The sequence below is a fragment of the Sus scrofa genome, chromosome 13 (genome assembly GCF_000003025.6).
Source record: "Sus scrofa isolate TJ Tabasco breed Duroc chromosome 13, Sscrofa11.1, whole genome shotgun sequence".
NCBI classification, from domain to species: domain Eukaryota; kingdom Metazoa; phylum Chordata; class Mammalia; order Artiodactyla; family Suidae; genus Sus; species Sus scrofa.
In genome coordinates this window covers 136,576,898-136,597,381 of record NC_010455.5, presented here as the reverse complement: position 1 = coordinate 136,597,381, position 20,484 = coordinate 136,576,898, and the positions used below count along the sequence as shown (strand labels likewise).

The 20,484-nt window shown below is 43.3% G+C and overlaps 1 protein-coding gene across 4 annotated transcripts in view; it reads right to left on the bottom strand.

The window, feature by feature from the left end:
• Window positions 1–20,484, bottom strand: part of MYLK (myosin light chain kinase) — a 299,797-nt gene that overhangs the window by 212,293 nt on the left and 67,020 nt on the right. For 3 of the 4 annotated variants that reach the window (XM_021070231.1, XM_021070236.1, XM_021070232.1), the window contains one exon: window positions 7,693–7,851. The gene's annotated coding sequence lies outside the window, so the exon portion shown is untranslated. Of the gene's footprint in view, window positions 1–7,577; window positions 7,852–20,484 lie in introns of all 4 variants that reach the window. The other variant, XM_021070234.1, reaches the window with a different exon arrangement.

The following is a 20,484-nucleotide window of genomic DNA, read 5'->3' as shown; positions in this document are numbered from 1 at the left end:
TCTACATGGGCGCGCACGCACACACACACACACACACACACACACACACACACACACACTCACACTCTTTGCTGCGTGACCCCAGGCAGGCCTTGCATCCTCCAGGACCTGTGAGTAATAAACCTGGTCTTTTCCAAGTTCCCTGATGGTTGTTACTGAGGTGTGTCTTGCCATTTTAAGAACCACAGGGTCAGTCCAGTCGCTACACTGACTGCCACAAGTAGCAGGGCCCAAGAGGGTGGCCCCAGGCATTTCTAGCTCACAGCATCACCATCACTAGGCTGAGATCACCACGGAACAGCACTCCTGCTCGGAGCAGCCTAAGCGCAGACTGTGAGGGCTCTGCTTCCACAGCCGCAGCACCCTCTGGGTTTGGACATCGCTGCAGCTCCATGTGGTGTCTTGCACAGTCACTTGCTGAGGACAGGGCTTTATAAAGACCCCAACACTCCCCAGAGGTTAGTGGGGACACTTGCTGTGTACACAGAGAGGGCCTGCAGGCAGTATGAAGAGGGTGTGAAATCAACCAACTCTGGGGCCCTGCTGCCTGGCTTCTGATGCCAGCTCTGCTATGCAAATTCATCCCCCCCAGCCTGTGTCCTCACTTGTAAAACGAGCAGGGTTATAACAATCCCTGCCTCAAGAGGCTATGAAGATGGAAGCCCTCAGCACAGTGCTTGGCACACAGGAAGCCCTCAGTAAAAGTGACCTAGTTGTAGCAGTAACAGTAGCATCAAGTGGGTGCTAAATAAACCAGCTAATAGGTTTAAGATGATCATGTCAACATTAAACCAGAGAAAGGTGAGAGGTATATTTTGGTCTTGGAGTTGCCATTGTGGCTCTGTGGGTTAAGACTCCAACTAGTATCCATGAGGATGTGGGTTTGATCCCTGGCCTTGCTCAGTGGGTTAAGGATCTGGTGTTGCTGTGGCTATGGCATAGGCTGGCAGCTGCAGCTCCAATTCAAATTTCCATATGCCACGGGTGCAGCCCTAAAAAACAACAAAAAGAAAAAAAAAAGATATATTTTTTTCTTTTCTTTCTTTCTTTTTTTTATTTCTTAGGGCTGCACCCATGGCACATGGAAGTTCCCAGCCTACGGGTCGGTGACCTACACCACAGCTCAATGCCTGATCCCTGACTCACTGAGAGAGGCCAGGGATCGAACCTGCATCCTCATAGATACTAATTGGATTCATTTCTGCTGTGCCGCAACCAGACCTCCCCTATCCTTTTTATTTATTATTTTTTTTATTTTTTGGCTGTCCTGTGGCATATGGAGTTCCCAGGCCAGGGATAGAATCCTAGCAGAGTTGCAACCTATGCCACAATGCCAGATCCTTAACCCACTGCCCTCAGGCCGGGGATTGAACCCATGTCCTTGACACTGCAGAGACACCATTTATCTCTTTGCACCACAGTGGGAACTCTTGAAGCTATATTGATGGGCCAGAAAAGTTAAAGACATAACAGGGAAAATTAAATTTGTATGTGAAGGGAGAAAAAAACAAACTAGCCGGAGTTTCTCTTCCTTCACCACCGATGTCAATGATAGATGCTGATTGAATTTCATTTATGTTAGTTATAGAAACACGGCAGAGTGCTTCCGCCAAATACAGGTTTTTTTCCAATGATGGGCATGTGCCAGAACTCAACCACAAATGGCCACGATGAGTTGGAGGTTGTGGAACCCGGGGATAAACACACAAGTTCAGGGACTTTCCTAAAGTATGGACATTCCACAGACAGATCACTTCCGGTGCCCTAGAGAGATGCAAAATTTAAAAAGTCTGAGGGAGGGTGGGATGGGGTAGAAAACAGAACACTGGCCACAACAAGCAGTAGGACAAGGGCTCACGTTTGCAGAGGTTGCTCTCAGCTCTGTGATTGAAATGCAATGCTGTACACACTTAATACCAGTGGTGCAGATAAAATAATGTCAGCGGACTGGATAATTAAAGCTTTTTGGCTCACTTCTATCCTCTCTTGCTTTCTGGAGGGAGGTTGATAGAAAAAGGAGATGGGTCTAGTAAACCAAGAATTCCTCAGAGTTTTAAGTTTATTTTTAGTTGATCTTGACATCTGAGATAGCAGAGACATTATTTCAGGATCAGAGATCAGATCTGGATCGTGCCCTTTACATTGGACTAAACATCACTCTCTAAAACCCTTTGATGAGAACGTAAGTACTACAAAGATATGCACAGGCTAATTGAGGGTGTCTCTAGCTTCTGACAGAGACACTTCTGGCTGAGTGAAACAGATGTCATGAAGCCAGCTGCCACCACTCCTATCCCTCACCATCTTCCCAAATTCCTCCCTGGACCTGCATCTGGACCAGACTGCTCTGCTCAGGACTGGAGCTGCCCAAGACCAAGGGAGTGACCACAGGTCCACAGCTGGGTCCTTACGGATCAGCTGGACACAATCACCTGGTCCCACTCACTTTTTAAAGCATGGTCTACTTGACAAGGAAAGAATAAATCACAGAAGCACAGATGATACAGTTCAGAGACCATGGAGATCATCTCCCACTCAGCTGAGGAATCCTGTTCCGTCCCAACCTGGGCAATGGTGGGACTGATACGTGTGTGGACAAATGCCAGGACCTGACTGAGCCACAAGGCTGGTGATCGCAGGGATGGTACCAATCCCATCAGGGGTAGAGGCAGGATGTAGCCAAGGTCCTGGTAGGTCCCTCTGTGAGAATGCTGGAGCTGCAGGACCAGGGATGCAGCTGAGACTAACACCTCCAGCCTCCTTGGAGCAGCCTGGGATTCCCCAGAGTTAGGACTCCCCCCACTCCACTTGTGCAGGGACCCTCTCTGCACCTGGCTGATAGGGTCTCAGAGAGGGGACAGGAAGGGGTAGCAGGGGAGGGAGCACAAGTCACTGTGTTCAGCAGGGACTGCTGAGCCATGAGGTGCCTTGCCCTAACTGGACCCAATTTCGCCCCCTGGAGTCACATAAACTCTGTAAGACGTGCAGACAAATATCCAAAGACATCATCTATCCTTTATCCTTCTAGAGGTGAAACACATTCAGCCCCTTCAACTATTCCTGCTTGCCATGGTTCCTAAACCCCTCCACATCCTCTGGGCACATGCTAGTTTCACCAGGACTCACTTGGTGTGACCCTGAGGGCTGAAGAAAGAACACAGGAATTCAGGATGTGACACACGGCTGAAGGTCAGCAGGACACCAGCTAACGTGGTTAGGAAGAAGAGGTAAGAACACCCACATCCTGCTGAGAAATCTGGCCTAAAACCGCTAATGCTATAACCCTGAGTAAGCTGAGCTCCACAAAGGCAGCTGTGCGACTTGGGCAGGGAAGTGCAAATACTGCCAGGTGTGTGCTTCAGACGCATCTCTGGCACTAAGAAAGAAAGGAGCACAATTTGGGACAATGTTATGACAGACGATTTCAACTCACCCCTGGCAGCTTAGTGAGAGGCTGGTAGCTGTGAAGCTGTCAGTGATTTCAAACCTTCCGCAGACACCGTAGTGCAATGTGCCATGGACTCCTGCCCTCTGCTACAACCAGCCAGTCATTTTCAAATCAAAGATTCATGCATGTGATAAACTCTAGCTCATAGACATCCCCTGACTATTTGGATAAGTAACCAGTGACTTTCATTGTTTTCTCGCTTGGGTACTGCCCTGCATTTTCTACTTACCCTCCTTCTCCACCACAAAAATGGGCATAGCTAGGTCTCAGCATCTGGGATTCAATTACAACATGATTCTTTCAAAAATAAATAAAAATAAATGAGCCAATGAACCCCTGGAACTACCGTGCTTTTCTCTTCATCTTTTTTAATGGGGGAGGTTTTATTTTTAGATTTTGCTGTCTAAAGATTTCTTACAATATTTTTAAGCATGACTGGGTATCCCAAGGCCTCAACATCTGGTCATAGGTTACTTGCAGCATTGTGGCTTAGTTTTCTTTCTTTTGAAAAATAATTATTCTGTAATGGCTTTCATGGCTATCAAATGAATAAAAACAGCTTTTATCTCAACATAGTTTTAGCAGTAAGCTTGGGCTTTATTGGGCCCCATGATCAGGGATCACCCAGAAAAGTTTAGTAATTAGGTTCCCAGGATAATAACTCCAGGGGATGGATCCTTGGCTTGCAGGCTTATTACCAGCTTAAACTCTCATCCAAAACCAGAGTCTCCCTCATACTGTAGCGGGCTCTCAACTCCGGGTCCTGCCTCCTCAAGAGGGCCTCCCGTCTCTTCCAAGCTCTCATGGTGCCTCCACCAGAAACTACTCCTAAGCTTTCTTACCATCCTATGGGTTCTCTGGTTTCACTAAGCCTATGTAAGGGACAGGACAGGATCCAAATTTCATCCCAGACTCCTGATGATCAAAAATTCATCTCTCTTTGCACAGATCAAATCCTAATGTACCTAACCCTTAGGAGGTTGTGAGGCTGTTCCACCACGGATACTGTCCCCAGTCGGAGACAGCCAGATTGTCACACCAGGTTACCCCCCACACACACCACCCAGTCCCATTATAGGTACAGATCAGAGGAACCCAGTCAATGGAAGTGGCCACGACTATCCTGAAGCACTGCCCACAGAATGCTTCCCCAGAAACAGGCGCCACTGGGTCTCTGCTCTTTGTTAGGACCTAAACTGGGTTCTGAATCTGATAACTCCAAGAAAAGCCACGACAGGCTCCTCCATCCATCCTTCTTCAGCCACAGCAGAGATGGAAGGGAGAGGATCCAACTGCTGCATCAATTAAGGGCCATTCAGTGGACTCGTCCTGACCCTTCAGGGCCCCCTCCTCAGGCTGGAGCTGTGTGACAACACTTAGGGGGCTGATTGTTCCCTTGCTCAGCAAGCTGGCCCTGCTGTGTCTCCCTCCCATCTGTCTTCTCCTTCGCCGCGCAATGCTTCTGCTTCAAGTTGGGACATCACTAGCCCCTATGCCGAGAGGGGAACTGGTTCTGCCCCTTCCTGATCAACGCTGTCCCCACAGCCCCAGGGATGCACAGCCCCAGAAATAGCTCCCACAAGGAAGTGTCCCCTCAGGTCTCAGCCTCCACATAGTAGAACTTTGCTGGTAGACGGTGAAGTCATGCTTTGAGTGGCTCCAAATACAAGCAGAAGAATGTTGAAATAACCCCTGGCTTCGGTGAGTTCTTAGTCCAATGGGGGAGGACAAAGTCCATGAGTGCCTAAGAAGCCAGGAAATCATCCAGAAAACACTGCTATTCCCGGCGTATAACGGGTTTCAATGCTCTGGACTGCGCTGGCACAGTTACTCACCCCTCCCTCTCGAAAGACTTTCTTCTCTTGGTTTCTGGGATCCTGAACTCTATTTTTCTTCTTACTCCCTCTTCCCGGTCTCTAAATGATGGGTGTGCTCATTCCCAAGGGATCAAATCCAGTCCCATGCTTCTACATACCCTCTAGCGACTGGAGAGTCCCAAACACAGTCCCTATCCCAACCTCTCCACTGACCTGCAGGATTTTGCAACTGCCTACCCACCTCTCCAACCTACGACAAGATCTCTAACATACAACAAGATCTCTCAGTTTTCTCCGGCCAAAGGTGCTCTTCCTGCTGCATTTCTCATGCAGGCAAAAGGCCTGCCAAAGAGCACAGTCCCACCCACCCAGATGCTCAGGCCTGGGAGTCACACTCACTCGCTCCAAAGCGCCACCCCAATCCATCAGCAAGTCCCACTGGTTCCACCTTCAGTCGGATCACTCCTCCCACCTCCATGCTGCCAGCCAGCCAAGCCATCCGCATCATGTTCTCAGCCCACTGCAGCAGTCGCCTAACTTTCTCCCTTTCTCCATGCTTGTTTCCCTATAGTCAGGTCTCCATGGAGCAGTCAGATCACAATGTGCTCTCACCCCCACAACACCCTCCAGTGACCACCCATCACACATGGAATAAAATCCAAACTCCTGTGACCTACCCGGCCCTACTTCACCCAACCCTGACTACTGCTCTGAACTCACCTGCTATCATGCTGTGCTTCACCCTCCACCCTCTGCTTGCTGGCCTGCTTGCTCTTCCTCTAACCACAGCAAGTTCACTGCCTCAGGGCCTTTGCCTTGAATAGAGCTCTTTCTCCAGATTTTCAAGACTCATGCCCTCACTTCATTCTGTTCTCTACTCACATCTTAATTCCATGAAGAGGCCTTCTTTAACTACTTGGTAACCCTATATAAGATAACTCTTTAACCCAATCCTTCCATCACCTTAACTTTGTTCTCTTTTAGCTGGGGCAAGTCTGCCCTTAAAATAAAGCAACATGCATTAATTTTTCCAGCCTTTGATCTTCTGCCTCTGCTGCTTCAGTGTCTTGGCTTTAAGGCTTTGCCTTTCAAGCAAGCCATGCTCAGACACCTAGAGTGTTCCCTTTGATCCAGTCTCCACTAAATCCTAAAATAATGCCTCCCATCTCAGCCACAGGTAATGCACTTCTTTCGGGCAGCGGTAGGACAACGCCTACGTTTATTCTTTATCAGCCCCTTTAGAGTCCAGCTTCACAGTCATTTTTTTTTTATAAATTCCTTTAAAGTTACAGGATTTATTTTCTTAACAATAGAGCAGCACCTACCTACTTAGTTTAATCTCTCCAAGCAGTCTAGGAGCCTACACTCTCACTTCAGTGATCAGGCCATAGTTCAAAGCAGCTTTAGAACCATGGGGGAAACCATCAGTGCCATAAAATCACAGGCCACACTTCCTGTCACTAATTCCTCTTTCCCCTCCTCTTTCTTCTCATGCTCTTCACTTCACCCAGAATTGGCTGCAGCCCCATAGCCTCCTTTGCACTGAGAGCGAACGGATGCCCCCCAAAGACCCCTAAAGTGCTGTAACCATGAGGGCCAGCATAGTGGCAGCAGAAAACTCATCTCTCTCACTAGCTAAAGCTGCAGAAAGCAATGAATCCCTCCCTTCACCCCCACCCCCGACCCCTGCAAATCACATCTTTGAAATCCTAAAAGATCACCCACATGAAATATTATTGAGAAATACATTTTGAAATATTATTTTAAACGTTATTCACCACTGTACAGCTGCGCACAGAAGGCCCCATCTACATACACTGACTCTCTGTCTCTCCTACCTGGGGCTTCGCCCCGAGCAGAGCAGAGATGACCCCATCCGGGCAGCATGGACACAGGTGCCCTTGGCCAGGACCTGGAATAGCCAGGCCCACATTAACACCAAATTCCACCTGTGCTCCAACCCTGATGATGGCTGCCTGCCAAGAAACCACAGAGCCAAAGGGGAAGCCAAAACCGAATGGAGTTCATCAGAGCAGCCCCTGGGAACAGCGAAGGAGGAAGTCTGGGGTAGTTTGGAAGATGGAGCACCATAGGTTGGCAGCGTGAACAGTTTCTAGCAGAGGCCAGGGCACCCAGCAGGCGCCTAATCAATCTTGTTTCCTGGCTGACTCTGCTGATGGCTCCCATCACCGACTCCCACCGACTACACCAGTTCCAGAATGCTGACCAGCTAAGCCAAGGTCAGCAGATGATGCTAAAGCATGTTGACTTCACCCCCACCTGCCTGGGCACCTGGCCAGGTGTCATCTCACCTTGGGGGCACTGGTCCCCTGGGGGAGGCACACAGTTTCCCACTCGGCAGCTCCTCGGGGAAGTCTAAGGGGGAGGGGTTGTCAAGAGCATAGTTTATAAACTCTGCCCACTCACCAGCGTCTCCTCTGCTGTTTGTTGTGGCAACTGGGCTGGGAGGACAAGGAAAGACGTCCTGGAAGTCTGCCTCGCTGTGGGGAGCCCTCAGCCGGATGCTCCTGGAGCTGTGCTGAAGGGCAGCAGGAGCAGCCGATTTGGGGGCCACCTGGCCAGTGCCTGCCGGGAAGGAGGACAGGAAAGCCGAGTCAGGGACAGGCATACCAAAGGCAGCGGGAGTGGCCGGGAGGAGGCTGGTGGAAACATCCCAAGGACAACAATAGTGGCTTTTCTGACTAAGTGTGGGGGGTTATGGGTTTAGAGCTCAGGAACAATAGTTACAGGGAGAACTCAGAACGAGGTGCATCCTTCCTCCGCAGAGAACCAATGCCCGAGAACAGACAAGGGTGGCACTGGGGTGAGGCCCTGGCAGGGCTGGGGAGGAAAGCCTCCTGACAGGCCACTCAGGAGACTGATGGGGGTCTCTGGAGGGCACTGGCTGAAGGCAGTCAGGGTCCCTGCTTTGGTGACACGGCCAGGGGAAGGAGTTGCTGACAGGACAGGGAGGACATGCTCGCAACTGTGAGAAGACTGGCCTCAGAAATGAGTGAGCCCCTGCCCCCGACTACCCTAGAACCCACGTCCCGTGCTCCCCAGGACCCACACACAGGCAGCCCCCCGGGCCCAGGCTCCTGACGGTCACCCCTTTCCCCCACTTCAGAAACTGTTTCCCTTCAGCAGCAAATCTCACATACTTCTTAAGATGGAAACAAGTATCTACAGTAAGTTGTATATCCGTTCTCTCAAAGGTTCAAATGACATCTCTGAGTGTGTCGTGAACTGCCCTTCCAGGTTTATTAGTAAAGGAGTCTTTGTAAATGCAAAGGAAGTCACGATGGAATTTCAGCAGAGATTTTCAGGTGGAAAGGTCCTCACCCATCCCTTTGATCACAGGAGACTGAGAGAGTGGACACTCAGTCTGGGGTTGTGGCTGTCCACACCTTGAAGAGGTAAAGGGAGTGCCTGGGCCCCCAGAAGAGGGGTGGGATGGGGTGGACTCCCCATCCTGTTACGGTCCTAGGGCTGGACATACTTATCCACATGGACAGGGAGCCTCAGCACAAAACTGATCCCAGGAGTGCAAGCTCCATCCATACTCAGTTGTTCCTGGTAACGTGTGTGGCCATAGGACCAGGTGGGAGCTGAGGCAGGATGTGCTATAAGGAATGGATCTGCATCTATCACAGGCTAAGCCAGTCGGTCCCTGCAGAACTTTTCTCAATCCAGTAAGCTCAGTCCATGGGCTGCTCCTCTCTTCAAGGATTCTCCACCCTTGGTAAAGGGCTCAGGTGCCTGTGGCTCTTAGTTCTTTGACCCTGACTCCACCTCCAGCTTGAACACTTGGCACCTCATCCTCACCAGCTACCTTTCCGTTGGCTGCCAGCAGGAGGCGCCTCCTCACCTGCTGCCCCTCCTTGCCTCAGGCCCACTCCCTACCCTGTGCCCAGGACGCTCCAGCACCCCCATTCTTTTGGCCCATGGATTAGGCCACTTCTGGCTATGATCCTTTATGGCCCGACTTGTACCAAGGATCGTTTCTAAAAGGACCCAATGTCACAAGAAAACACAAAAATTAAGTGATTATTTAAAAATTAAAACTGCAGAAAAGCTGATAATACATGCAAAACAGTTTTCTAAGCTCATTTCGCAAACCTATCAAGTGTTATATCTACCCATGTTCCATGACACTCGGAGTGAACAAAAGAAACAGGATGGGTCACACAATTTTCCCTGCTGTGATGAGGATGCAAAAGGCACTTCAGCAAGAAGCAGGGCCTACAGAGAGGGGACTGAACATCACACGGACAATTCCACCCACAGGGTTTTCTCCATTTGGCCCCTTTATAATATCAACATTTCACAAAAGTAAGGGAAATATTAAAAAGCTGACTCGAGATTTTTGCCGGGAGCTAAGGCAATGCGGTTTGGGCAGGGGTCTGGTAGCTTAATACAAGACACAGTGGTTCTCAGGGCACCTCACCAAGTGTTCTGCTGGGAAGAAGGGGAGGGGAAGGCACAGGGGTGGGATTATTAATTGCCATAATGACTGGGAGAGGGCAAGGATGCTGAATATCTCACATTAAATGGAATACTCATTATAAAGAATTGTCTAACGTACTAATAATGTCCCCATGGAGAAACACTGGAAGGGGAATCAGTAATTAGCATGACTCTTCTAATGCCCTAAATACCAATTAACGTCTTCACAGGGAGTTGACAGCAATGAATGCAAGAAGGTCTGCTCAGGGAGTACAGATGAAGGGGGATGCCAGGCTTCTGATGTGCCAGTCCTGCTGGTGGTGACATGCATATCATCCTGTGAGGCGGCTGGAGCCTGGAGTACTGTTGGCTGCCAAGAGTGCTGGAAGATGATGAGCTACTGGCATGCCCGTGGAAAGGGACAAACCTTTCCTGTTTTTTATTTCTCCATATGTCTAAGTGAGGCTATAGCTGGGACAACCAAACTGCAGATCAGTACAACACAGGAGAAATTATTCTAGAGCACTGGTTCTCAAAGCCTGCTCTCCCAACTAGCATCATCTGGGAACTTGATGGACCTACCCCAGACCTGCTGAATAGAAGAAATTCTGAGGTTGGGTCCAGTCACGTGTGCTTTATCAAACCTTCCAGGTGAGTGTGATGCAGCCTCAAGCTTGAGGACCAACAGTCTACAAGGTTTGGGGCTAAACATGGCAGTTGATCACCAGAGGTATTTTACAAATGCTGCCTCACCCCTGTGCAGAGTCTCTCTAATAGACTCTGAGAGGCAGGGGGAAGTTGCAACGTCTCTGTTGCAGGCAAATGACCACAAATGGAGGGTCTGAGAGGGAAGACCTAAGTGATGAGAAATGAGAGTAAAAAGTGAATTATTATGGGCAAATCTAAACCTCAGGTCAGATTAACCATCCTATAAGGATTTTTTTATTATTGTTGATTGACAATATTATATTAGTTTCAGGTGTACAGCATAGTGACGTCATATTTTTATAGGCTATACTCCATTTAAATGTATTACAAAATAATGGCTTTATCTCCCTGTGCTGTATAATATATCCTTGTTACTTATCTATTTTATACACAGTAGTTTGCATCTCTTAATCCCATACAACTGTCTTGCCCCTCCTTCCTTCCCTCACCACTCTGGTATCTACCACATTGTTTTCTATATCAGTGAATCTGTTTCTGTTTTGCTATATACAGTGTCTCATTTTTAAAATTTCACATATAAGTGATAACATGCAGTATTTGTCTTTCTCAGACTTCTTTCACTAAGCATAACACCCTCAAGATCCATCCATGTTGTTGCAAATGACAGAATTTCATTCTTTTTATGGCAGAGTAATATTCCATTGTGTATATATATATATATATATATATATATATATATATATACACACCATATCTTCTTTATTTATTTGTCTGTTGATGGACATTTGGGCTGTTTTCATATCTTGGCTATCGTAAACAGTGCTACTACAAACATTGGGGTGCATGTATCTTTTCAAATTAGGATTTTCTTTTTTTTTTTTTTTTCAGCTATTTAGCCAAGCATGGAATTGCTGGATCATAGGGTAGTTCAATTTTTAGTTTTTTGAGGAACGTGCATACTGTTTTCCATACTGGCTGCACAAATTTAGCATTCCCACCAAGAGGGTTCCCTTTTCTCCATATCTTCTCCAACATTCATTATTTGTAGACTTTTTGATGGTAGCCATCCTGAAAGGAATGAGGTGATATCTCATTGCTGGTTTGATTTATATTTTCCTAATAAATACTGATATTGAGTATCTTTTCATGTGCTTGTTAGCCATCAGTAGGTTTCTTTGGGGAAAAAAACGTCTATTTAGATTCTCTGCCCATTTTTTTTTCCTTTTCCTTTTTTTAAGGTCACACCTGCAGCCTATGGAAGTTCTCACGCTAGGGGTTGAATCAGAGCTGCAGCTGTCAGCCTATGCCACAGCCACTGGGATCCAAGCAACACGGGATATGAGCTGAGTCTGTGACCTACACCACAGCTCACAGCAATGCCAGATCCTTAGCCCACTAAGCGAGGCCACAGACTGAATTCGCATCCTCCTGGATACTAGTTGGGTTTGTTACTGCCGAGCCACAATGGGAACTCTGTACCCATTTTTAATTGGATTGTTTTTTGGTTTTTGTTTGTTTTAGCTATTGAGTTGTATGAGTTTATATATTTTGGATATTAAGCCCTTGTTGGTTGCATCATTTGCAAATATTTTCTCCCAATCAGTAGGTTGTCTTTTCATTTTCTCAATGGTTTCCTTTGCTGTGCAAGAGCTTTTGAGTGTAATTAGGTCCCATTTGTTTATTTTTGATATTTCTTTTGCATTGGGAGATAGATCCCAACGAATATTGCCACAAGTAATGTCAAACAGTGTCTTGCTTATATTCTCTTCTGGGAGTTTTATGGTTCCATGCCTTACACTTAGGTCTTGAATCCATTTTGAGTTTATTTTTGTATATGATGTGAGGAAATGCCCTAATCATTCTTTACCTGTAGCTGTCCAATTTTCCCAGCACCACTTACTGAAGAGACTGTTTTTCCCCACTGTATATTCTTGCCTCCTTTGCTACATATAAATTGGCCATAGGTGTGTGGGTTTATTTCTGGATAGAAGAATTCTGTTTTTAATCAAACTTATATTTCTCTTTGAATAAAATACACATTTATATAAAATTCAAAAAATGCATAGGGTATATGGCAAAGGGTCTTTCACCTTCCCCTGCTCCTGGGTACCCAGCTCCAACTTTTCTCTCTCAGAGGCAGCCATGTAGTCTGTGTTTTCTAGGGTATGTTGCAAAAATACATGTATGTTTTTGTCTCTATTTCTTCAAAACAAATAATAGCATACACACTGTTTTGTACCTTGCTTTTCTCACTTAATATATTCTGGGGATTGCTCCATAGTAAAAACATCAAGAACCACTTATAAGACTTCCAGGTGTCTGGAAACATACAACACCCCAGGGGCATGTGTGTCTTCCCAGCAGAAAGGGAGCATCTGCTCGATCATTACATGATTCTTGTGGATTTCTTAGTGAACCCCTAACAGAGAAACTGTCCTCAAATTCTTTTTGGAGAACTCTCCACAGGCTCTACTTGTTGTGTGGTTTCATAACAAAAGGAGGCAATACTGAAAGCCTGAGGTCATTAAAGTCCAGCAGTAACACTACCAGATAACACCAGCAGCTAAAGGGTCAGATACGCTATGACACATGGTAGAGAGGAGCTTGAACACGAGAGAACTCAAGGCAATGAGAGGACTTAGAACTTTTTACCTGTAAGACTCATCACCATGAATCACATTTTATCTATTGGAATTAACAAAGTACATGAAAATATAAAGACACAAACTAGTTAAGAATACTTAGGAGGGGAGTTCCCGTCGTGGCGCAGTGGTTAACGAATCCGACTAGGAACCATGAGGTTGTGGGTTCCATCCCTGGCCTTGCTCAGTGGGTTAAGGATCTGGCATTGCTGTGAGCTGTGGTGTAGGTTGCAGATGCGGCTCGGATCCCACGTTGCTGTGGCTCTGGCGTAGGCCAGAGGCTACAGCTCCGATTCAACCCCTAGCCTGGGAACCTCCATATGCCGTGCGGGAGCGGCCCAAAGAAATAGCAAAAAGACAAAAAAAAAAAAAAAAAAAAAAGAATACTTAGGAGGGAGTTCCTGTCTTGGCTCAGTGGTTAACGAATCCGACTAGGAACCATGAGGTTGTGGGTTCCATCCCTGGCCTTGCTCAGTGGGTTAAGGATCTGGCATTGCCGTGAGCTGTGGTGTAGGTCGCAGATGAGGCTCGGATCCCATGTTGCTATGGCTCTGGCGTAGGCCAGAGGCTACAGCTCCGATTCAACCCCTAGCCTGGGAACCTCCATATGCCGTGGGAGCAGCCCAAGAAATGGCAAAAGAAAAAAAAAAAAAAAGAATACTTAGGAGAGCCAGTTTTCAACCCTTAGAATCTATATAACACAGAATAAAATAGCATAAATAATATCTATATTTCTACTAGATTCAGTTAGAGGGACATTTTCTTCAGAATTACTTTTTGTTCTGTAAAAAGTATTTGCCCTCCCTGGTTCCTGCCAGATTTGTATCAATGTAGCCTTTGAACCTAAAGCATGAAGATTTCTCTTCCGTAACAGCTTTGTTGAGATATAATCCCACATATCACATAATTCATAAATTTAAAGTATATAATTCAACTGAAGATGACATAAACAGATGAAAAGATATTACCATGCTCTTGGAAGAAGCAATACTATCAAAATGACTATATTATCACAATCTACAGATTCAATGCAATCCTTATCAAATTACCAATGGCATTTTTCATAGGCCCACAACAAAAAAATTTTTAATTTGTATGGAAACACATAAGACCCCAAATAGCCAAAGCAATCCTGAGAAAGAAAACTGGACCTGGAGGAATCAGGTTCCCTGAATTCAGACTATGCAAAGCTACAGTCATCAAAACCGTATGGTCCTAGCACAAAAACATAAATACAGATCGGTGGAACAGGATAGAAAGCCCAGAGATAAACCCACGTACCTAAGGTCAATTAATCTACAACAGTGGAGGCAAGAACATACAATGGTGAAAAGGCAGTCTTTTCAATAAGTGGTGCTAGGGAAACGGGACAGCTACATATAAAAGAATGAAACTGGAACATTCTCTAACATCATACACAAAAATTAACTTAAGATAGATTAAAGACCTAAATGTAAGGCTGGATACTATAAAACTCTTAAAGGAAAAAATAGGGAGAACACTCTTTGACATAAATTACAGCAATATCTTTTTTTGATTCACTTCCTAAAGTAATGGACATAAAAAACAAAAATAAACAAATGGGACCTAATAAAACTTAAAAGTTTTTGTCCTGCAAAGGAAACCATAAACAAAATGAAAAGACAACATACTGAATGTTCCTCTAACTGAATCTAGTAGTTTTCTTTCTCAGGATTGCTTTGGCTATTTGGGGTCTTATGTGTTTCCATACAAAATATACCAACACTCGATGCAGCTCTATGTCAGAAAAACAAACAGCTCAATCAAAAAATGAGCAGAATATCTAAACAGACGTTTCTCCAAAGAAGACATATAGATAGCTAAATAGCACATTAAAAGAGGCTCAACAGCACTAATTAGAGAGAAGTAAATCAAAACTACAATGAAGTATCACCTCACACTGGTCAGAATGGCCATCATCGAAAACTCTACATATAATACATGCTGGAGAGGGTGTGGAGAAAATGGAACCCTCCTACACTGTTGGTTGGAATGTAAACTGGTGCAATTACTGTGGAGAACAGTATGGAAGTTCCTTAGAAAACTAAATATAGAACTACCATATGATCCAAAAATCCCACTCCTAGACATCTATCCAGAGAAAAATCATAATCGGAAAAGATACTGCACCCCAATGTTCACTGCATCACTGTTTACAATAGCCAAGATATGGCAGCAACCTAAATGTCCACTGACAGAGGAAAGGATTAAGAAGAGGTGAATATATATGTACATACACAGTGGGCTATTACTTAGCCATAAAAAAAAATTAAATGATACCATTTGCAGCAACATGACAGACCTAGAGATTATCATACTAAGTGAAGTCAGACAAAGACAAGTATCATATGATATCACTTATATGTGGAATCTAATAAAAATAATACAAATGAACTTATTTACAAAACAGAAACAGACTCACAGATTTCGAAATCAAATGTATGGTTACAAAAGGGGAAACAATGGGTGGGGGAGGCATAAATTAGGTTGGGATTAATACATACACACCACTATATACAAAATAGATAACTCAAAGTGACCTACTGTATAACACACAGAAATCAACTCAATATTCTATAGTAACCTATTTGGAAAAGAATCTGAAAAAGAATGGATATATGTATAACTGATTCACTTTGCTGTACACCTAATACAATATTCTAAATCAACTATACGCCAGTAATTTTTTTTTTAAAAGGAAATAAATGCTGTGGGTGCAGCCCTAAAAAACAAAACAAAATAAATAAAGAAATAAAAAAGTACACAATCAGTGGGGTTTTTTGGTTTGTTTTTTGTGCTTTTTTGTTTTGTTTTTGGACTAGTCACAGCATTATACAGCTATCAACTCAAGGCAATGAGGACATTTTTATCATCCAAAAAGAAACCCTATACCCATTTGCATTCACTGCCTGTAATCCCTCAAAATCCCCAAGCTCTAGGAAACCACCAATCTACTTTCTCTTTCTATGAATGAAAGATAAGATCTTTCAACAGGCTCATCAGCAAACTTTACACAACTGAGGAAACAAAAATTAGTGATCTTGAAAATAAATCAAGAGAAATGCTACAAACTGGAAATACAAAGAAATAAAGTGGTGATAGGGAAGAACAAAGCATCTAAGGGTTACAGGATAGTATCAAATGGTCTACCGCATGAGTAACTGGACTCCTAGAAAGGGAAAAAATGAAGATGAATGTTGCAGAAGAAATATTTGAAGCAATAATGCCCACAAATGTTTCAAAAATAATGAAATATATCAAACCACAGATCTGAGAGGCTCATGGAATTCCAAACATTATAAATACCAAACAAACAAAAACAACCAAACACACCTAGACACATTATATTCAAACTGCTGAAAATCAAAGAGAAAGTATTAAAGGCAGTCAGAGGGAAAGGGAGAAACATATTACCTATAGAGGAAGAAAGTTAATTATTCTCATTTGAAACAATGCAAACCAGAAAACAACAAAATGACATCTCAACAGTACTGAAAGGAAAAAAAACAAAACTATCAACCCAGAATTCTATGCCCATTAAAATAATTCTCAAAATAAAAAAGAAATAAAAATTTTTTAAAAGCAAATGAAAACCGGAGTTTCCATTGTGGCACAGCAGAAACGAATCCAACTGAGGATGTGGGTTACGATCCCTGTCCTTAATCAGGGAGTTGGGGATCCGGCGTTGCTGTGAGCTGTGGTGTAGGTCACAGACGTGGCTTGGATCCTGAGTTTCTGTAGGCTGGCAGCTGCAGCTCCAGTTCGACCCCTAGCCTGGGAACTTCCATATGCCATGGGTACGGTCCTAAAAATTAAAAAGCAAAAAACAACAAAAAAAAAAAACAACAACAAAAAATAAAAACATGAGAGAATTCGTTACTCACAGACTTATCCTTCAAGAACTGTGAGAAGATAAACTGAAAAGAAGTTGGGTTGAAATAAACTAAGATCTCTAGAAATAGTTAAAATGAAAGTAAACATGGAAGACATTTTTTAAAAATTAAATTACTCTAAAAAATAATTGTTTATAGTTAAAAGAGTGGTAATATACTAAGGGTATATAGGATCATAAAAGAAAAATGTATGACAATAATACAAAAGTGGGAGGGAAGAATTGGGAGTATAATGTTCTAAGATTTTTATATTATACACTAAGTGGTATAATATTATTTGAAGGTCGACTGTGATTAGAGGTGTATATTGTACTAGAGCAAACATTAAAAAATTTTTTTGAGATGTATAAACATAGATAAAAAGAAATACTAAAAATCCTCAATACAAAAGCAGGCAGAAAAAGAGGATAAAGGAACAAAGAAGAGATATAAAAAATGAAACACTTAGATGACAGATTTTAATCCAACCATGGCAGATTTTAATCCATCTATATCAAAAACTAACTACATTAAAGGTAAATGGCCTAAACATGCCAATTAAAGATTATCATATTATATTAAAAAACCCAAAAATATGCTGTCTACAAAATTATATGCTGTCTACTTTATATACAGACAGAGATAAGTTAAAAACAAAAGGAAAAAAACATAAAAATGCAAACACCACCCGAAAGAAAAGTGAAGTGGCTATATTTATAGAATGCAAATAGACTTTAGAACAAGGAGTATTAGCAGGAATAGAGTAATTTCATAATGATGGAAAGGACAATTCACTAACTATAACACTCATAAATGTGCATCTAATAACAGATGCACATTGAATACATGATTCAAAACCTCTTGCAACTGAAGGGAGAACTGAGTAAATGCACAGTGGTTTTTTGGAGAATTCAACACTCCTGTCTCAGTGATTGTTAAAAACAAATACATAGATAATATCTAAAGGTATAGAAGAACAGAACACCACCATCAAACAACCTGACTGAACTGACACCATACCTAAAAAGGCAGAATACATATTCTTTTCAAGTGCACATGAATCATTCACCATTAAGCCAATTTCTGGGCCACCAAACAGATCTGAATTAATTTAAAAGATATGAAATCAAATAGAGATGTACTATAATCTAAATGAAATTAAACTAGAAGTTAATAACAGGAAGATATTTTTAAAAATTCTTCCAAAAGTTGAAGACTAAACAGTACACTTCTAAATAACCCATAGAACAAAGAGGAAGTCACAGGATATTAGAATATTTTTCAAATTGAATGATATGAAAACTAAATGTATCAAATTTGGGCAGATGCAGCTCAAGTCTAGGAGAAAATTAATAGCATCAAGTGCTAATATCAGAATAGCCAAATCTGTGGTCTAGAAAACTAAAAAATAAGAGCAAACTATATCCAAGTCAATCAAGAGGAAGAAACTAATAAAGATAAAAACAGAAGTTCATGAAATTGAAAAGAGAAAAAAGTATCAACGAAACCACAAGTTTGTTCTTTGCAAAGATCAACAAAACAATGAGCCTGTAGCCAGGTTGGTCAGGACACACCCACACAAACACCAAACTATAACTTCCAGAATAATAGAGGTGATATTACTACAGACCCTACAGACCTTAAAAAGATAAGTAAACATTATTAATGATTCTAGGCCCAGAAAATTGACAATTTAGATGAAACAGACAAACTTCTTGAAAGACACAAACTATGAAAGCTCACTCAAGAAGAAATAAATAACCTGAATTAAAGAAACTTTCTGGGAGTTTTCATCGTGGCTCAGTGGTTAACAAATCTGACTAGGAACCGTGAGGTTGTGGGTTCGATCCCTAGCCTTGCTCAGTGGGTTAAGGATCCCACATGGCTGTGAGCTATGGTATAGGTCACAGATGCGGCTCGGATCCCCGCGTTGCTGTGGCTGTGGTGTAGGCCGGCAGCTACAGCTCCAATTCGACCCCTAGCCTGGGAACCTCCATATGCCGTGCATGAGTGGCCCAAGAAATGGCAAAAAGACAAAAAACAAAAACAAAAACAAAACTTTCTGACACCAACATTACTCGATATGAAAATTAGATAGAGATACTACGAGAAAAATACAGACCAATATTCCTTATGAATACAAACACAAAAATCCTCAGCAAAATATTAATAAATCAAATTCAGTTATATATATATATATATATATATATATATATATATATATATGACTACATACATAGAGAAATACATCATTATCATGTGGAATTTATCCTGTTTCAATGTTTGAAAATCACTCAGTGTAATTTATCATATCAACTCACTAAAGGTGAAAAACTATATGATCATTTCATGAGCTGCACCAAAAATAAAAAGCACCTGACAAAATTCAGTTTCCATTTTTGGTTCTGAGCAACTGCTTTAGTCAGAATGAAAAATACTGGAATGCCCTGCTTAAAAAAAAGGTACAAGGAGTTCCCGTTGTGGCTCAGGGGTTAATGAATCCGACTAGGAACCATGGGGTTGCAGGTTCAATCCCTGGCCTTGCTCAGTGGGTTAAGGATCCGGCATGGCTGTGAGCTGTGGTAAAGGTTGCAGACACGGCTCGGATTCCGCGTTGCTGTGGCTCTGGTGTAGGCCAGCAGCTGTAGCTTTGATTGGACCCCTAGCCTGGGAACCTCCATATGCCATGGGATCGGCTCAAGAAATGGCAAAAAAGACCAAAAAAAAAAAAAAAAAAAAAGGTACAAGCTTCTTGAGGGATCCAGAAGTCTTCTCATGAGAAAGGTTTCAGCTGATATTAAAAGATAGGGTATGAAGAGACAAGATACATGGCAATCTTCAAACATGAAATGGGACAGTATTCACGATACAGTTGTTTCAGATACAGCTGGTTACATTTAGGCAGATTTCTAATGAATAAAAGAAGAGTTTCAGGATTATAAGACTTCTGGGAAAAGGCATCTAATTCCCATTTGAGTGGTGAGATTCTTAAAACCACAGGTGTTCAAAATGTCCTAGAAAGCTCTCTGTCAGGGATACAGAAGAGTCTTCTAGCTTAGATGGGAGTAGGGACTCAATGACATTAAAAGTTCTTTCTAGTACTAAGAAAGAGCAGGAAAAGTAAAATCCAGTTGGCTTAACTAAGGTTTAACAGCCAGGTAAGGGAGGATGAGATTCATACACTTTTTTTTTTTTTTTTTTTTTTGTCTTTTTGCCTTTTCTAGGGCTGCTTCCTGTGGCATATGAAGGTTCCCAGGCTAGGGGTCTAATCGGAGCTGTAGCTGCCGGCCTACGCCACAGCCACAGCAACATGGGATCCCAGCCGCATCTGCAACCTACACCAGAGCTCACGGCAATGCTGGGATCCCTAACTCACTGATCAAGGTCAGAGATCCAACCCGCAATCTCATGGTTCCTAGTCGGATTCGTTAACCACTGTGCCATGATGGGAACTCCCCAAGACTCATACACATTTAAAAAAGCATACTGCTTATCTTTATGTAGTTTACAGTGGTAATTTAATAAAGATGTGTATTTCTATAATATGCCATGTGAAAATATTTCTTTCT